The sequence below is a fragment of the Dreissena polymorpha genome, chromosome 14 (genome assembly GCF_020536995.1).
Source record: "Dreissena polymorpha isolate Duluth1 chromosome 14, UMN_Dpol_1.0, whole genome shotgun sequence".
NCBI lineage: Eukaryota > Metazoa > Mollusca > Bivalvia > Myida > Dreissenidae > Dreissena > Dreissena polymorpha.
The window spans coordinates 48,553,464-48,573,315 of NC_068368.1; positions in this window are offsets into that span (position 1 = coordinate 48,553,464).

Below are 19,852 nucleotides of genomic sequence, written 5' to 3' on the forward strand. Positions count from 1 at the left end.
TCAGATATTTTTAACGATGTTTCAAAAGTTCAAAGCATTTTAAGCAGGGATCATATTTTCCCGCAACATCAATCGGTCTTGTTTTAAATGGGGAAAAAGTGTCCGAAAATTTATATCGAAAATCATGACAAATTACGTTAACATATATACCATTGATTTTGCCATTCATGAAGGTGGTATAATAAATGTACAAGTTTAATTGCCTTTGGCATCTTTTTTAAACGGAACATACGAGTTTTTTCAATTGGTTTTATGATATTTTTTTCTCTTTTATTCTTGTTTCGTGTGCTGTTGTATCTGACTTTTTTTCATCGTTGTCAATATCTATTATTTATCTGTGTAAGTCTACACCAATGTTTTAAATCGTTGTCGACTCAATAATAGCTTACATACATGCACTGAACCTAACAAATGTCTGTGCGTAGGTTGGATACTGGCAACAAAAAAATAAATAGTTGAGAAATAATTTGTGTACGTTATAGTTTATTATCAAAAAAACCACGGCCGATAGTTAAGATGCGTAGGGATTAAATCACGAGTGCGAAGCATCTAAACTTCCGGTCGTGAGTTATTCAACAACAAACAATTAAGTACACGAATTATTTTGATTCTAACACGATTTTTACTAAAGATTTATACAATGTATATTATTTTTCTTGTGTACTGTTTTATGTGAAGTTCCGCCCATAAAAATAACTTTCGGCTGTTCTGTCAATCAGATCCGCAACTTTCATTTATTTATTGCCGGATTATTACGCTGGTGGAAAATGTATCGGCATGTTTTGGTTTAGTTACAGCGCGTGTTTTCAGTGTATAAGGTCCGCCCACAATGATTATGAATTATTGCAGAAAACCGATTTTCTTCTTTGTTTATATGAAAGTGTACTGTATCATGCATGAAATGCACACATTCCACGAGGATTATGAACATTGAAGTTTTCATCTCCGAAGTAACTGTCAACGATTTTACACATTACGGACCGATTAGTGTGCTAGCCAGTGAAATTATCGATGGATATACACACGGGGTTATTCACGCATGACTAATACACAACCGCGCGCATTTTCATACTCTGATACTAGTCGGATGACACGCAATAAACTGGTCTTGACCGGTTTAGAGACAGTGACTGCAGAGAATGGTTTTCACACCTACTCGAGATAAGAATGTAATTAGGGTAGATCTATGTTAGCATGTGCACTGTGTAATCGGTTTCATGACATGGGAATTTTAGCACACAGAATCGGACCGACTGGGATTTTCAATCGGTCTTTCACGACCCCAATCGGTCTAGGACCGACAAAACCGAAAAAAATATGATCCCTGATTATAAGCAGGGGTTTTTTTGGCCCAAAATTCGGCTATGTTCCCAATCCCAACAAGAGCGCCGCATGACGGAGCAATATACGCCCGATTCGTGTGCCATTGGAGATGATACACTGATGATTGATGTACCAATAAACATGTTGTTAAAAATAACTCGTTTCAAAAATCGCGAAAAAAATAAACCCGATGAAAATATCGCAAAATAAAACTGGATAAAAATATTGCATAAAAATATTGCATGTGTTAATCGGTTGCATGTCTCCAATCAGACCTGACTGATATATAATCTATATACTACCTCTGACCAAGTTTGGTGAATTCAACTTGAACTAGAGCTTTGTCACTGAATGTGACTTATACCCCCATACCACTTTGACGCAGGATAACAAGTTGTTTAAAAGTTTCGGATGAATACAATTTGAATTAGAGTCCGGACAAAGTGGCGCCGTTGAAAATGCACTAATTGACCCTATGACCTAGTTCTTGACCCGACATGACCCATATTCGAACTTGACCTAGATATCAACTAGATGCAACTACTGACCAAGTTTGGTAAAGATCGGATGAATACAATTTGAATAAGAGTCCGGACAAAGTGGCGCTGTTGAAAATGGACTAATTGACCCTATGACCTAGTTTTTTACCTGGCATGACCCATATTCGAACTTGGCCTAGATATCAACTAGATGCAACTACTGACCAAGTTTGGTGAAGATAAGATTTATACAATTTGAATTAGAGTCCGGACAAAGTAAAATGCACTAATTGACCCTTTGACCTAGTTTTTGACCCGGCATGACCCATATTCATACTTGGCCTATATATCAACTAGATGCAACTGCTGACCAAGTTTGGTGAAGATCGGATGAATACAATTTGAAATAGAGTCCGGACAAAGTGGCCCCTTTGAAAATGCACTTATTGACCCTATGACCTAGTTTTTGACCCGGCATGACCCATATTCGAACTTGGCCTAGATATCAACTAGATGCAACTGCTGACCAAGTTTGGTGAAGATCGGATGAATACAATTTGAATTAGAGTCCGGACAAAGTGATGCCTTCCGCCCGCCGCCCGCCCGCCCGCCCGCCAAGGGGTTTCACATAATACGTCCCGTATTTTATACGGGCGTATAAAAAGTAAACTTTTTTCTCAAAATGTGGCAAAAAATTCCCAATTTCCAAAAAAAAAAAAAAAAAAAATTTTTTTTTTTTTAGAAAGAAGTGTCTTATGCATATTTTATCTCAATTTTAATTCAATTACATCTAACAAAGTATTTTATGATTTTGTTCTTTTAATTTTAATGATTATAAAGTGTTATATTAAATTTAGTATTTCCCTAATTAGTGGACTTTTCGTGTGGAAAAAAAAGGCTAATGAATTAATTTTCCCAATTTCATGAAAATGCCGATAAAATTCCCAATTCCAAAGCCATGGGCTATCTTCCCAAAAAGTGGGGGAAAAAAACCCTGATAAGGATGACAATATGGATACATTTGCACATATTCTAACAAAAAGCATGTATAGAGTCCTTGTGCATTAAGTGCAGGTATGGTATACATGTCATCAAAGGACTTGAATGCACAGAAATACCTGTCTACTAGAATAGGAACATATATTTTGTTGTAAAACATTTTCTAGGGATTTCCACACATGTGTACGTTCCACCGATTCAGGGGGCCTTATACCGTTTCCGAGATGGTTGGAACTGCCACAGGCTGATCAAAGAGAGGGGCAGAACACCTACCCAGCATAGCTGTATGGCATGATAGTGCATGCGGGGCATGGTCATCGAAGAGTTGATGACATGTTCTTCGAACCTCAAGAGGAACAACTAAGTGTCTCGGAGGAGGACTATGGTGAAGATGAGGAAGCTCCTGTAGCCTCTGCAAATGACGATGAGCCAGCAGTGTCCTCTGTTACTCTTGTTTTTAAGTTTTCACAAAAAAAGCACTATATAAGCATATAATCAATTTGGTGGCCCCCAGGGCAGGGTCAAATTTGACCCCTGGGGCATAATTTGAACAAACTAAGTAGAGGACCATACAATGTCACTACATACCAAATTGTGTAGACCTAGGCCTAATGGTTATGGATAAGATTTTTTTTTTAAGTTTTCACAAAATAGGCATTATATAAGCATATGTTCAATTTTGTGACCCCCGGGGCAGGGTCAAATTTGAACAAATTTGGTAGAGGACTATTAGATGTCACTACATACCAAATTTGATAGCCTTAGGCTCGATGGTTATGGACAAAAAGATTTTTTAAGTTTTTACAAAATAGGCCTTATATAAGCATATGTTCAATTTTGTGACCCCCGGGGCTGGGTCAAATTTGACCCCAGGGCTATAATTTGAAAAAACTAAGAAGAGAACTATTACATGTCACTACATAACAAATTTGGTAGCCCTATGCCATACGGTTATGGACAACAAGATTTTTAAGGTTTTCCCACAATAGGCCTTATATAAGCATATGTACAATATTGTGACCCTCTGGGCAGCAGGGTTTTTTTTCCACTTTTTGGGAAGATAGCCCATGGCTTTGGAATTGGGAATTTTATCGGCATTTTCATGAAATTGGGAAAATAAATTAATTAGCCTTTTTTTCCACATGAAAAGTCCACTGATTAGGAAAATACTAAATTTGATATAACTCTTTATAATCATTTAAATTAAAAGAACAAAATCATATAATACTTTGTTAGATGTAATTGAATTGAAATTGAGATAAAATACGCATAAGACTTCTTTCTAAAAAAAAAAAAAAAAAAATAAAAAATTTTTTTTTTTTTTTTTTTTTTGGAAATTGGGAATTTTTTGCCACATTTTGGGAAAAAAGTATACTTTTTGGGATTGGGAACATAGCCGAATTTCGGCTATAAAATCGGGCCAAAAAAAACCCTGGGGCAGGGTCAAACTTGACCCCAGGGGCATAAATTAAACAAACTTGGTAGAGGACTATAATATGTCACTACATAGCATATTTGGTAGCCCTAGGCCCAATGGTTATGGATGAGAAATTTTCACAAAATAGACCCTATATAAGCGTATGTTCAATTTTGTGACCCCCAGGACAGGGTCAAATTTGACCCCAGGGGCATAATTTGAACAAACTTGGTAGAGGACTATTAGATGTCACTACATACCAAATTTGGTAGCCCTAGACCCAATGGTTATGGACAAGTAGATTTTAAAGTTTTCACAAAATAAGCCCTTTATAAGCATATATTTAATTTTGTGACCCCCGGGGCAGTTTCAAATTTGACCCCAGGGGCATAATTTGAACAAATTAAGAAGAGAACTAAAACATGTCACTACATACCAAATTTGGTAGCCCTATGCCATACAATTATGGACAAAAAGATTTTTTTTAAAGTTTTCCCACAATAGGCCTTATATAAGCATATGTTCAATTTTGTGATCCTCGGGGCAGGGTCAAACTTGACCCCAGGGGCATAATTTGAACAAACTTGGTAGAGGACTACATAACAAATTTGGTAGCCCTAGGCCCAATGGATATGGACAAAAAAGATTTTTTAAGTTTTCACAAAAATAAGCATATATTCAATTTTGTGACACCCGGGGCGGGGTCAAATTTCTACAAGGTCAGAGGTCAAATATATGTGGCCAAAATCGCTCATTTGATGAGTACTTTCGCAATATTAAAGATAGCAACTTGATATTTGGCATGCATGTGTATCTCATGAAGCTGCACATTTTGAGTGGTGAAAGGTCAAGGTCATCCTTCAAGGTCAAATATATGGGTCAAAATTGCTCATGTAATGTCACTTCTGCAATATTGAAGCTAGCTATTTTATATTTGACATGCACGTGTATCTCATGGAGCTGCACATTTTGAGTGGTGAAGGGTCAAGGTCAAGGTCATCCTCCAAGGTCAAACGTCATATACGGGGACATAGTGTTTTACAAACACATCTTGTTTTACCATATTTTCGCTTTTGTGTTATGAAAGAAATGTATGACATCTAGTGTATATTTCATGGACCAGGTTTTTTTTATCTGATTTTGGGGAAAGGGCCTGGCCTTTTTTTAGGGGAAAAAAATCGCGCAAAACGTTGAATTTTGGGGGAAAAAATCCTGCAAAGCAGGATTTCGGGGAAAATAAGGAAAGTCTAAAATAATCAATTTAACATATTTTACTGTTTATAAAACAAATTCAAGGCAACAAATAATTTAATTATGCAATATTTTTGTAGTTTCTACAGTGGACCAGGTTAACTTATGTATAACAAGAGTGCCAAACTGTCACAAGATACGCCCGTTCGAAGGTTTTGGACACCATGCTCAATGCTTGAAAGTGTCCTCAAGACCTAGTTATTGACCCGGCATGACCCATATTTGAACTTGACCTAGATATCACTTAGATGTAACATCTGACTAAATTTGGTGAAGATCAGATGAAAACTACTTCAATTAAAGAGCGGACAACATGCTTAATGCTTGAAATGCACTATGTGACCTCGTTTTTGACCCGGCATGACCCATGTTCGAACTTGACCTACATATCATCTAGACACAACTTCTGACCAAATTAGGTGAAGATCAGATGAAAACTACTTCAATTAGAGAGCGGACACCATGCTAAATGCTTGAAATGCACTAAGTAACCTCGTGACCTAGTTTTTGACCCGGCATGACCCATATTTGAACTTGACCTACATATCATCTAGACACAACTTCTGACCAAATTTGGTGAAGATCGGATGAATACAATTTGAATTAGAGTCCGGACAAAGTGGCGCCGTTGAAAATGCACTAATTGACCCTATGACCAAGTTTTTGACCCGGCATGACCCATATTCGAACTTGGCCTATATATCAACTAGATGCAACTGCTGACCAAGTTTGGTGAAGATCGGATGAATACAATTTGAAATAGAGTCCGGACAAAGTGGCCCCTTTGAAAATGCACTTATTGACCCTATGACCTAGTTTTTGACCCGGCATGACCCATATTCGAACTTGGCCTAGATATCAACTAGATGCAACTGCTGACCAAGTTTGGTGAAGATCGGATGAATACAATTTGAAATAGAGTCCGGACAAAGTGGCCCCTTTGAAAATGCACTTATTGACCCTATGACCTAGTTTTTGACCCGGCATGACCCATATTCGAACTTGGCCTAGATATCAACTAGATGCAACTGCTGACCAAGTTTGGTGAAGATCGGATGAATACAATTTGAATTAGAGTCCGGACAAAGTGATGCCTTCCGCCCGCCGCCCGCCCGCCGCCAAGGGGTTTCACATAATACGTCCCGTATTTTATACGGGCGTATAAAAAGTAAAAAAAAAAAAATTAAAAAAAATTTTTTTTTTTTTTTTTTTTAGGGGAAAATGAAATCTAGGGGAAAATTTACCAGCTGAGAGGAAAAAAAATCCGAGGCGAAAGGGCCGATTTTCGGCGGGTCCCAAAGAAGGAAAAAAAATACTGTGGACTCAATTTCAGGTATTTGTTAATAGTACAAAATCAGAATCCTAGAAAGATAGCTAGTCACTTGATGGTAAAAGCTTACATGTAAAAGTCCTTGATCTATTTTTAGCCATTCGATGGACCCATGATGCGATATTATTGTTGTCCCTGTACAAGGAACACAAAGAGAAGTTTGATTCCTCAGCATTCAAGAAAAAGAACGTGTGGAAAATGATAGCTGAGCAGATAGCCGAAAAAGGAATTCATATGTCACGGGTGAAGCCTGTAACAATAAAGTCAGGCTGATGATGTTCCAGTAAAATGCACACCATGTAATGCAACTTTTTTATATTTGTCTTACTTTAGATATAATGCAACTTTTTATTATATTTGTCTTACTTAAGAAACTAAGGTTTTTGTTTAAATGTCTTGATTGGATTGGTTTAATGAAACAAATACACCTACAACTGAAAACGGATTATAGATGTCAATGTCATTGTCCATAAATGAAGTGTATCTATAATTATGTGTCAACTTAATACTAAATATATTCAACAAGACTATTGCCAAGCAATAAAAGTCCCCTACCGGCTCCACCATTGTCAGAAATTCCACCATTTTCAGAATATTTTTTTTATTTATTGCCATAGCAACCAGAATTTTTGACATAGGAACAAAATGAAATGATGTGCATAATGTCCATTAGGGCTGTCACGATTCACCGGTATATCGGTAAATCGCGGTGCATGTCGTGAAAAAAATCGCACCGCGGTACGGCGTTGCCGCACCGGTTTTTTAAATATTATTATTTTAGCACAGATATAAATACATTACATAATTATTTTGATATAGATATCGTTTGGAAACTGTAGAAGCGATTCAAAAGGGCTAACTGAAACTGTAGAAGCGATTCAAAAGGGCTAACTAAATAATCCGTTAATATCCAGGTCAAGCAAGCGCTTCCACTGGTAGATGTTTAACTTTCACGTTTAAAATACGGCGATGTATGGGTCCGTACCTTTTTTGGAATTTGGGACAGATTTCCTTTGCAAATAAGTTCATAATTATCCAAAAGATGTTTATTCTATTTCTTATTTTCTTTCTTTAGTATATCGATCGTTCAAAGCATGGCACTTCTGAATCATGTTATCTTAAGATTCTGAATAAGTCGAGGAAGAGTCAGAACGCTACGGATTTTCAATACTGGGCCTGCTGACTCTGCATTTTAGACATGCCCTTGAAGCGTTCGATTTACACAGATCGTAGTCACAGCTATTGTAAACAACATGGCGGACATTTTAGAAAAAGACGCGAATAACAATAACAATGACTACTTCTATCAAGTTTATTACAGTTTCTTTTACAGTTTCTAGTCATACTATGATACCAGTGTTTTCTGATTATTGAGTTTAATAAAGTTTGTAAAACTTGTTATTCTGCTGTTTTCTTCAGATACATATTCTGTAAAATATTGCGGTACGTACCGCGATACAGTGTTGCCGTACCACGATATACCGCGGTACGCTCACGGCGTATAGTGACAGCCCAAATGTCCATATTGCCATCTATCAATGATCCAAGTTTCGTGAAAAATTATTAAGAACTTTTAAAGTTATCGCAGGATCCAGAAAACCACCATTTTCAGCAGTATTTCGAGTCTGTTTGTTGCCATAGCAACCAGAATTTTTGACATAGGAACAAAATGAAATGACATGCATAATGTCTATATTGCCCTCTATCCATGTTCCAAGTTTCATGAAAAAATATTAAGAACTTTTCAAGTCATCGCAGGATCCAGAAAAGTGTGACAGACTCACAGAGCGAAAGCCATAAGTCCCCTCCGGTGAAACTGGTAGGGACTAATAAATGCATTATCCATTTTTTAAGACAAGTGTTGTTTTTTCAGGTACAAGAAGAAAGTTGACCAGCATGCCACTAGTGGGAGCGGGCGAAAAAGGTGGGAATATTTGCAAAGAATGAACGAGTTGCTTGCTGGGGATACAGCCATTAGACTAGCAATGTGTTTAATAAAAGAAACATTTTCAATTTTTTATTTCACTATTTTTGGAATTAGTCAGGGTCCTTTTGGATTGGGAATATTCGTTGTCGGAACACAGCCTATTGAACATCCTGTTCCGTTTTAACAGCTCCAAGATGGAGGAGCAAATTGAATTATTTTTTTTATTTTTTTTGGACAACCTATTATTATGAAAGAAATTCAAATATATTCCAATCAAAAGAAAATACAGACATGTTAATCTTTAAAAACAGTTGGTTTGAAACGCAATTATCTTCCATTATTTCGAGTCGGATATTCTTTCCTTTTTTTCAAATTTTTCCGCGGCTGTTATCCCCTTTATATTTATTCTGTCGCATTCCAGTTGCAGTGCGATACTTGTGGGAGGGATTTCCATTTCAAGCCTTACTGCGCACACGATGATCTTTATGAACCACACAACTATACAGCAATTGGCATTTTCCATCAGAATTAAAGTTGAATTTTCGGACTGTCCATCCGAATTTCATTTGTGGAATTGTAAACAATCATTTTGGATATTGTTTTCAGAATCGTGCACATTAATTTCAGATATTTGAAATCATGTTTAGGTGGTGGTTGCAATCGATAATTATTAGATATTTGCCAATTAGTTTGTTAGCGTAAACGTAAATGACATGCATTATTTCTAGGACGAAAAGGTTTGATCATGTTGATGGAATAAAATTCTGCTTCGTAAATGTAAAACGTAGCTGTTTATTTATATATGCAGTGTCCGACAAATCCATTGCCCGGAGCCCGGGGGCTACCAAAATTTTTCATCGGGCTACTGAAATTTTCCAGCTGACGCCCGCCGGGCTACTATAAATCTATAAGAGCGGTAGCCCGGTTTATTGACAGACATACATAGAATAAACACGCTGACCATGTGTTTTTGCACTGTGTATTGCGTATAATCCGATAACAAAGTGCAATCAATTATCTAATCAGTCACCGATCACTTGCGGTAATGTCTTAAACAGTAACAGTGTATTTTAATCATCCAATCAGAATCAACATTTGTCGTCTGCTAATAATATAATGAGAGCCGGTTGGATAATTGGCGCACATGATGCAACATCATTTCGCAGTTTGGAATTCTTTGTTAACTGCAACAATGAGTAATAGCGACAACGTTTTTGATGTCGTTAAATATACAAGGACGCCAAACATTAAATAAATCAAAACAATAGCGGATTCTTCAAAACGGTAACGAAACCGAAAACGAATATAAATGACAACTTTGTGAACGCGGTTAACACCTGCTAATTAGTTTGCATTGTCAATTAATAATTGGATTAATATACTGTTAATCAATAATCCCATATATGCCCGATTTATATTTTTAAAACCAAATTATGGGTGGGTAATATAGACGATAAGAGTCATAAACACAAACGTTTGAAATTTTCTAAAGTGTCAAATGAATTTCGGCATATGGTTGTATTTAAAGATATGATGAAATAAGCTCCCAATCAGGACCGTTGTATTGCAACATGCGTAAATAACCTGCCACGGTTTGCACGCGTTGTGTACAGCTATTTTAGGTTACAAAATTCTACATTTAAGAAATGAATTTCTTTGTCCTGATAAAAAGCGCGCGAAAATATGCGTGGGTGTATTTATTTGTAAATAAAATTTTGTAGTGGGTACAACATTGAGATCATTTAATTTCCATTAAAAGTTTCGTTGTGAATTTCAACTAAAGTACCGGGGTATCTCGCGAATTATTTGGCATTGACATTTTCTCTTAATAAAATATCATGTAAACACGCTGTATTGATACCGTTACGCTGTATATGTTCCTTCATTATTGAAACAATTATTGTATTGCATAATGACTGCACACAAGTGTCGTAACATACGGATGCAATACGTAAATTCGGACAGTACTTAAAGTCGGACACAAGTAAATAAATGATTTAATACTCTTGATTTCTTGAAACTCGGTATTTGTTGTTAAAAAGGGCAATTGCATTGATTAACACCATACGAGTCAATTGTATTGATCATCTAAACGCTTTATTTACGTTTACGACTTAACGTGCTGTCCGAATTTAAGTACACATACATGTGCACTTACATGTAATATCTACATGTAGTATATGATTTTCTTTGGTACATTTACATTTAAGTGCCTGTACTGTAACATTAATTTACGATATTGACTGTGTACATCAGACTACTTGCTGTTTTATGTATATGTATGTATACATATTATGTATATGTAAATGAAGAAATAAAATAAAGATGAAAACCTGCCTCTTATCATTTTGTATGAAAATTTTATGGGCTACCAAATATTTTTATTGGTAGCCCAGTGGGCTACCTAAAATATAAGAAATTTGTCGGACACTGATATATGTATTCTCTTCATATTTATACCCGCATATATCCTGTCTTATCATTATGTTTAACTGTTTTCTTTTGTTTATTAGATGCCTGGACGTTATTGGTTTTTCAGTCAAGGTGGGATGCGCGTTATGCCGCCAAATAAGGAGCTATTTTAGCAAATGCTGCATTTGGGCCTGACGTGGTTATCCTGTGTTTAGGGGGAAATGACATATCCGCCAGGGAGCAGCCTCGTAGGATCGGGTGGTACATAGCAGAGTTGTGCCGGTGAATCACGGCCATGGGCGTCGCTACCGTGGTGGTGGCAGACGTATGCAAGTGGTGGTCCTTCCCGTGACCACGCTCTCACTGCCCACCGCTTTGCTGCAATGGGTAGCTCCATAGCTCACTACATGGCAAAGCATTTTCCAGTGGCATCAATGGCTTATGTACAGGAGGTTGGGCATTGGAGTTATGACGGGGTACATCTGAGTGAAGCGGGAGAGGCAGAATTCATGGAGAGTTTGAAACGGAAGCTGATCAAGGTTATGTTGCCTAAGGACTTGGAAGTGTAAGATAGAGCATATGTCTGTTACTTGTGTTTGAGTAAAGAATAAAATTGATTAAATGTTTTTTATCTGTCTCTTCAAAGTTAAACAGTATTATGTATTGTTATGTGCCATTAGTAGGCCCCTCAGCACTGCACACTCATGCCACTAAAGGCGGATCAGATAATTTACCAACAAAAATTAAGACGTTCGCTTTGTTATCTTTAAAAAAAAATGATTGTGTAACAGTTTTTCATAACACTAAGATATCTTTTACAGTGGCACACTTTTTTGTTTTTATTTTTCCAGTCTGCATTGTGTGTAACATACTTGTAATAACTGTTTTGAAGGATGAGATCCATGCAATATCAAGGGAGGAGATTGGTGCAGACAGTAAGGATCAACCCAAGTCTGATGTTCTGCCTGTTCATAAGGCCTGCTGTTGCATCGGACGGCGGATTCCATCCACCAGGAGCCAGCAATACCCGCCTTGGTGTAGCTGCGGCCAATGCAGTGATATGCCAACTCCCGTTGAGCGTGTTTGCTGTGGGAAAAGAGTGTGCATCACTCACACCCCAGTAGGTGAAATAATGAAATATCAAGATTTAATTCAAACTGACTGTGTCCTAGAGCAGAAGCTGTGCTACAACATGATAAACTAGTACTGAACAAGAGAATGCCAAACAATATGGTCCCCTATCATTGAAACTCCACCATTGTCAGATTATATATATATATATATATATATATATATATATATATATATATATATATTTTTGTTGCCATAGCAACCAGAATTCTTGACGTAGGAACAAAATGAAATGGCCTGCATAATCTCTTTATTGCCATCTATCCATGACATTTTACGAAAAAATATGAAGAACTTTCAAAATTATCGCAGGATCCAGACAGATCACAAACCACAAGTCCCCTCCGGTTTCACTGGAAGGGGACAATAATATAAAACTTTTTGTGCAGAATATTGTTTTGTATTTTTCCATTTTTATGCGTATTTGTTTATAAGTTTGAAAATTAGTTCTGTTTTGATTGTTTTGTTAAGATTGTTAGTTTCCTTGTAAACAAATTTATATTAAACCACATTGTTTATGGCTTTGTGTTTCACACCTATTTTTAACAAAATATTTCCTGTAATATATTTACAGAAATTCAACACCTTCGTATTGGATGAGCGTGTCTTGGCTCTAGGACGGTTGCTGCGTCGAAATATTCTTGTGTTCCCAGATGAACAACTGGGCGAAGAAGAAAACAACAACAATGTGGCCAATAGGTTTCATGCCTACATGAATTATACCCTTTGGAGGCATGGTCGTTTCAGCTCTGAAGTGAGGATTCCTATCTTGGCATGTGCTGTGTGGAAGATTAGTGACAAGTTCCCCCATCCATATGAGCAGTTCATCGGTTGTAAACCATCAGTGTAGAATTTTATCATCTAGAGTGTCTAATTTTATTTTTTTGTTGTGCTTAAATAAATAATTATCACTTTTTCTGTAGTTTGTATTTCATTTAGGTGCGTGTACTAATTTTTTTTAATGGTTCATAAATTCAACGAAATGCAATAAAACTTACAAGTATTTAATTAGTTAAATATAGCACATAAACTATATTGCATATCGTCTGCATATTCCTTCTTTGTCTATATTGCCTGCGCTTTCCAACGATATCTATATTGACTGTAGTCTTATTTATAAGACGCGCAAAGAATTTAGAGATACTTTTTTTATGGCAGGCTTTTTCCGCTCCATTTTGGGAAAACGCCACACTGGAATTTTGGGAATTTCGCGTCGTGAAAACCCCCATTTTGGGAAAAAAATTAATCGCAAAATTGGCTCAATTGGGAAAAATTATCGCATGTAACTAGTGTTTCTTATATTTCAAAGAAGCCGTTAACTGGTAAATAACGACTATTTGGATAACTTATTATTAAAGTTTTACAAAATATTATGAACATGTGTGATAAGTGCAGGTTTTTTAATCTGAATTTGGGGAAAAGGCTTAGCATTTTTTGAGGTGAAAAAAATTGCGTGAAGCGCCGTATTTTGAGGAAAATAAGAAAGGTCTTAAATAATCATTAACATATTTTACAGTTATTAAAACAAATTCAAGGCAACAGATAATTTAATTATGCAATACTTTCTGTTTTCTACACTGGATCAGGTCAACTTAAATATTTTAAGGAAAAAAAAATTTTTTTTTTTTTTTTTTTAATTGGGATTTTTTTTTTCAATTGGGAAAAAACAACCAGATTTGCATTGGGAATGGGGCTGAATTTCGGACCCGTGGCATAGGGCGGAAAAAGCCTGTATGGGCTAAATTCTTTGCAACGTCTTATCGGGGAAAAGTAAAAAATGTGTTGGAAACCAGAAAGTTCATCATCGATTTGCGTTAAATTGGAAAATAACATTACCAACTCAATCAGATTTAGTTCAGAAGTCCATTTTTACCTCAAATATCGTCGAATTGAAGTTGGAAAGGCATAAATTCTTAAGTTAAACTTCTGCTTAAATCGCAAACCAATCACTGACCTGTAGCCATGTCATGAAACTGATTTGAATATGAACCAATCAGAAGAAGGCATTACCGTGTAACGTGTACGCGTAATTTTATTTAACATGAGCTTTTAACACCGACTTTTACCTAACTAGATCTAGTATGCTAATCTTTGTCGATTTAATAAGCATATGTTCAAAACAGATATGGTGCAGTTTCTATTCACTGTTCTAAGTTTCAGCAAGTTTTTATGCATGTCTTTTTCGCACCTCTGTGTTGTTTAATTTACTTACATCCTACGTTACATAGGACAGTAAAATGTACGATCTGTATCAAAATTATTTGTGTACAGTATAAATTTAAAAAATGTAATTTATTTCAAAACTTTTTAATTGTCAATTTAGAAAAAAAACAATGCTAAATTAATCCAGAAAAGTATAACATCGGTTTACTTTGTAACGCTCTGCACCACAACAGACGAAAGCAAACTGTATTTTACGCTGTTTATTCTCCAACTTTAAACCAGATGCTTTACATCGAGGTCGTATTATCGATTTATATCTACACAGCGAGCGAATCGAGAGATATTGAAAAATTGGAAGCGAGACAATTCACCCCCAAGACAATTCACCCCCAGTAGACAATTCACCCCCTAGACAATTCACCCCTGCTCCCTAGACAATTCACCCCCAAATATTTTTTGTTTTCTTTTGCTGTATTTTTAGGATTTAGTAACTACGAATATCTGTTTTCTAAGGTTCCGATAGTTATTTGTATTCTATTTAATTTTTATAAAGTTCTAATAAAAGCATATTAAGATGTTATCAGAATTTCTTTCTTTTTTTTCATAAAATTACTTGCAATTGAAACATAACTGTGCTTTTTATCTATTGGTGTTTGTTTTTATTATTAACAATATCTTATTATTGTTTTATGTCATTAAATAATTAATTATGTTTTTCTGTTTTATTAATATTGTTTTTATTCATTAAAACAGTTTATATTTGTAAAAAGTGTATAAACAAGAGGGCCTGAAAGGCCCAAGGTATCCCCCGCAACATATGCTTTGTTTGAGGATGGGTGCAAATTGGACGGATGAACATAATGATAGATGGACGGACGGAGGACAATAACACAAAACTAAGGCAAAGGAAGGTTCTTAAGCCTTCACAATTTATTTAGGTGAATTAATAAGTCATGCGTTTTCCACAAAAACATTCAATGTTTATATACACTCAATTTTCAGAGTGTTGCAGAGTGAACACAACATCTGTTATGCTAAAAAAGATATGGCTCCGGACACAAAAGTGCCTATAGTAAAAAGCATTTTTTCAAGATACAAAGGGCCATAACTCTGGTTTTAACAGATGGGTGTACAATGCCATTTGGCGTGAATCATCCTCTTATGCTTATATATACTCATACGAAGTTTCAATGAAATATGCCAAAGCACTTCCAAGATATGGCTCCGGACACAAAAGTGACGGACGGACGGACAGCCGGACAACGCCAAAACAATATCCCTCCGCCTCTGGCAGGGCTAATATACTCATACCAAGTTTCAAAGAAATCCGCCCAAGCACTTCCAAGATATGGCTCCGGACACAAAAGTGCCTATAGTAAAAAGCATTTTTTCAAGATACAAAGGGCCATAACTCTGTTTTTAACAGATGGTATACAATGCCATTTGGCATGCATCATCCTCTTATGCATATATATACTCATAACAAGTTTCAATGAAATCAGCCAAAGCACTTCCAAGATATGGCTCCGGACACAAAAGTGCCTATAGTAAAAAGCATTTTTTCAAGATACAAAGGGCCATAACTCTGTTTTTAACAGATGGTGTACAATGCCATTTGGCGTGCATCATCCTCTTATGCATATATATACTCATACCAAGTTTCAATGAAATCCCCCAAAGCACTTCCAAGATATGGCTCCGGATACAAAAGAACCTATAGTAAAAAGCATTTTTTCAAGATACAAAGGGCCATAACTCTGTTTTTAACAGATGATGTACAATGCCATTTGGTGTGCATCATCCTCTTATGCATCTATATACTCATACGAAGTTTCAATGAAATCCGCCAAAGCACTTCCAAGATATGGCTCCGGACACAAAAGTGCCGGACGGACAACGCCAAAACAATATCCCTCCGCCTCTTGCGGGGGAAAATAAATAATAATGGTATTGGATACATTATTTGGAAATAATCCAATGTTTTTTATATGATAAGTTATGCAAGATTTCGAAATTTTCATAATATTACTATAATTGTATTTTTAAATGGGAAATATAATAATAAAATATGTGTCACATAATCAGTCAACAAAGTACCAATACCTAAAAACAACCTTTTTCACACTACTAAAGGTAACAACAAACAGATAATCTGTCAAGCATTCAGAGCTGATGAGGGTACTGATTATCTATTGGTAGATAAGGCTGTTACTGATGCTCGATTGGTCATTGTCGGCTCGGGTACTACTTTCATGTACCCCGGGTACCGTTAAGTATACTAACATGTAACCCGGGTACGGTAATTATACTTAAACGTACCTGGTCAATATTAGACTGTACCCGAGCTGTATTCCCGCCAAAATCCGATGTTGTAATAGGCGCAACCAATTACCGTAAAACGATATTGTATATCTTAAACAAACATCTCTTTTGAAAAAAAACTGCATCAACATGAAATTTAAGTAAGAATTCCGATAATAAAAAGTCCATTTAACAGAAAATTTCAATAAATGTAAACATAGTTATTTTCAAAAAAATAGCCGACAGCGTCCGATTTAGTGTTAAAATTCCCGGGTATATTTGAGTATACTTAAGAGTACCCGGGGTACATGTAAGTAGTACCAGAGTCGACAATGACCAATCAAGCGTTACTGATAGGGGTTGCTTTGAGATAAGGCTGTAGCAGAGCTCCAGATAAAAATAAGGTCAAATTCTTATTTACTCCCTATTTTAAAAATTAATTCTTATTTTACCCCCTATTAATAAAATTATTTCTTAACAATATATTACCAAATTTTTTTTTATTCATTGTTTTTGACACACTAACAATTCAACATTTTGGTTTATAGTCTTTGAAAAGCCTGGTTTTCCTTCTCCGTTTCTTGCTAATTGAAAGAACATGCACCATGGACTTTTGACACTGAAATGGCTTTGTTTTGCCTTCCACGCTTCGATACACCGCTTTGGTCGGCCATTATGATTTTTTATGTAAAACGGTCACTGACACTTCGGCTTAGGTCATAATGGCCTTTTGGTCGCCGTTAAAGTCGTATCAAAAACTATATTTAACATTTAATTTTAATTACATTTTGAATAGGTATACAGTATATTACTTGTGTATAAAAATTACGATAAGTGTAATTAAAAAGGTACAATAAACAGCAATGACACGTCTGCAATACTGGGAGAACAGAATCGAGACCGTTTGGCCTTTCGACCGTTCTTAGGTGTGGCTCTTCCTCACAGCAAACGCTTGAGTGACGTTGACTTAAAGTTGTAGTTTTAATTGAGCGCCTAGACGATTCAGAACGGGGATGAAATGTTAACCGTATATAATTTGCTACTGGAAGTTTTACGCACGTTCGAAAATTTTGAATTCGTGTTTTATTTTTTCAATGCGTAACTTTACGCAAGGATTCTAAATCTAAATCGTTATTTAAGAAATTTAATTCGTTTTTACTAGGGATGGCAAAATTATTCGAATATTCGATTGAATGGTCAGCATTCGAATAATAAAAATGATATTCGCATATTCGCATTTTTTTTACAAACGTAATTTCACCAATATTTAATGACCTGCGAACCGCTTACTAAAAAGCAAACGAAATCACCTGGGAGTAACATGTTTGACGTGACGTTCTTCGTGTCAAACTGATAACGCGGCCCGTATCAGTGTTGATTGCGCAATGCAATATACACGCTCTAAGAAAGGCCCCGACTGTTGTTTGCCAATGGGGTGCCAATTAACGGTTTCAATTGACTGGCAAATAATAATTAAGTTTTGTGATCACAGTATGTACAGCCATTAAAATGTGTGAATTACTCAAATCGCGCAATGCAATATACTTACTATGAGAAAGGGCCCGAACTGTTGTTTGTCTATTATGTACCAATTAAGGGCTTTAATTTACTGGCGAATAATAATTTAGTTTTTGTGATCACAGTTTGAACAGACATTTAAATATGTGAATTACTCAAAAGTAACAGATGATATAAATTAAACAATCATCAAGGAATCATAAGGCCACGACTTTTTTTTTTATTGGTTTACAAAAATTATTTTGAAAATGGTCCATCGGGCGGTCGAAAAAAAAAAAAAAAAAAAACATCGGAAAAAAAAGTTAATACTAATTACATCAGAACAAAGACAACATATCTTTTATAACCTTAACACAGAGACAAAAAATCAAATTATGCAATGAAACACATCGATATCTTCAAATGAAATGAGTCCTAAAAGCACCTTTTGTAACATCAGGCAATTTTAAACACTCCATTACATGACATGCGTTCTTCTCCCATTAAAACGAAAAACTGCGCTTCATTTCCATAATTCGATGCGCACCATTACGCAATGCGATGCCCGTTGCATTAATCTTATATAAGATAAACTACTCATACACAAATTACCCGGTATGTGTTTGCTCTTACTCGACTTGAGATCGTACATGAAAAAAAATCGAGGAAAATCGATCCATGCGTCGTCGCGGTAATGTTTGTCAAAGTTGTTGTTGTCATGAAAACTCGTTGATTTACAACGCAAAACGTCTTATTTGAACTGACGCGAATTAATTTAATCATATTTGTCAACTTCGCTTTTGCTTTATTTTGATAATTAAATCCAAAGTTTAATGTTAGCAAGTGTTTTTTTTACTGGAATTGTAAACAAGGAGTCAGTTAAAGTCTTCCGAAAATGTGCAGTCTGTGTGAATTGACAGTTTGAAGTCATCAAAGGAAAGCTGCTTTCTGTCGGAAGCAATAAAGCGACAAATTTCGCGCCGAAAAAATTGGCTTCCTTTGTCTAGCAATCAACATGCCGAACCAATCGTGTGTTTGTTTCTCAATTGCAATCCTCCAATTTAATAAAAGCACGTGCATAGCTCCGCCTTCTAATCTTATGCAGAGAACGGAGGCGGAGTTTAACGGTTAATTGAGCTAGTGTTTTACGCAAGTTGAGTTCCGATTTGCCGAAATTACTCGGCCCTAAGCATTGAAACGACAAATACATTTATCAATGATTTTCTGAGATATACTGATTTGTTCTGATTTCCAAACTTTCTGTACAGTTCCTATAAATTATAGCGGACGTTTTTACGAAATTCCTAAACACATATATCGTAAATAATGGCAGTGTTTTATTGGATTATTTATACTAATTATCAAATGCTGTTTTATCTACTATAATATCGGGTTTGTTTAATATAATTAACATGTTAAACAATATAGTTGCGTCACAGACTCGGAAATAAATTTTGATGGGGTCGACATTTTACTGACGCTGATTTTCTTATTGTCTGTAATTTTTACCCGAAATAAATTTTGAGAAGTACCCATAAAAGGACTGGTACATAATGTGTCACATTGAAAAATATCCCGATCTCTGCAATATATGTGAACCAATCATGGATTGTACTTACTTG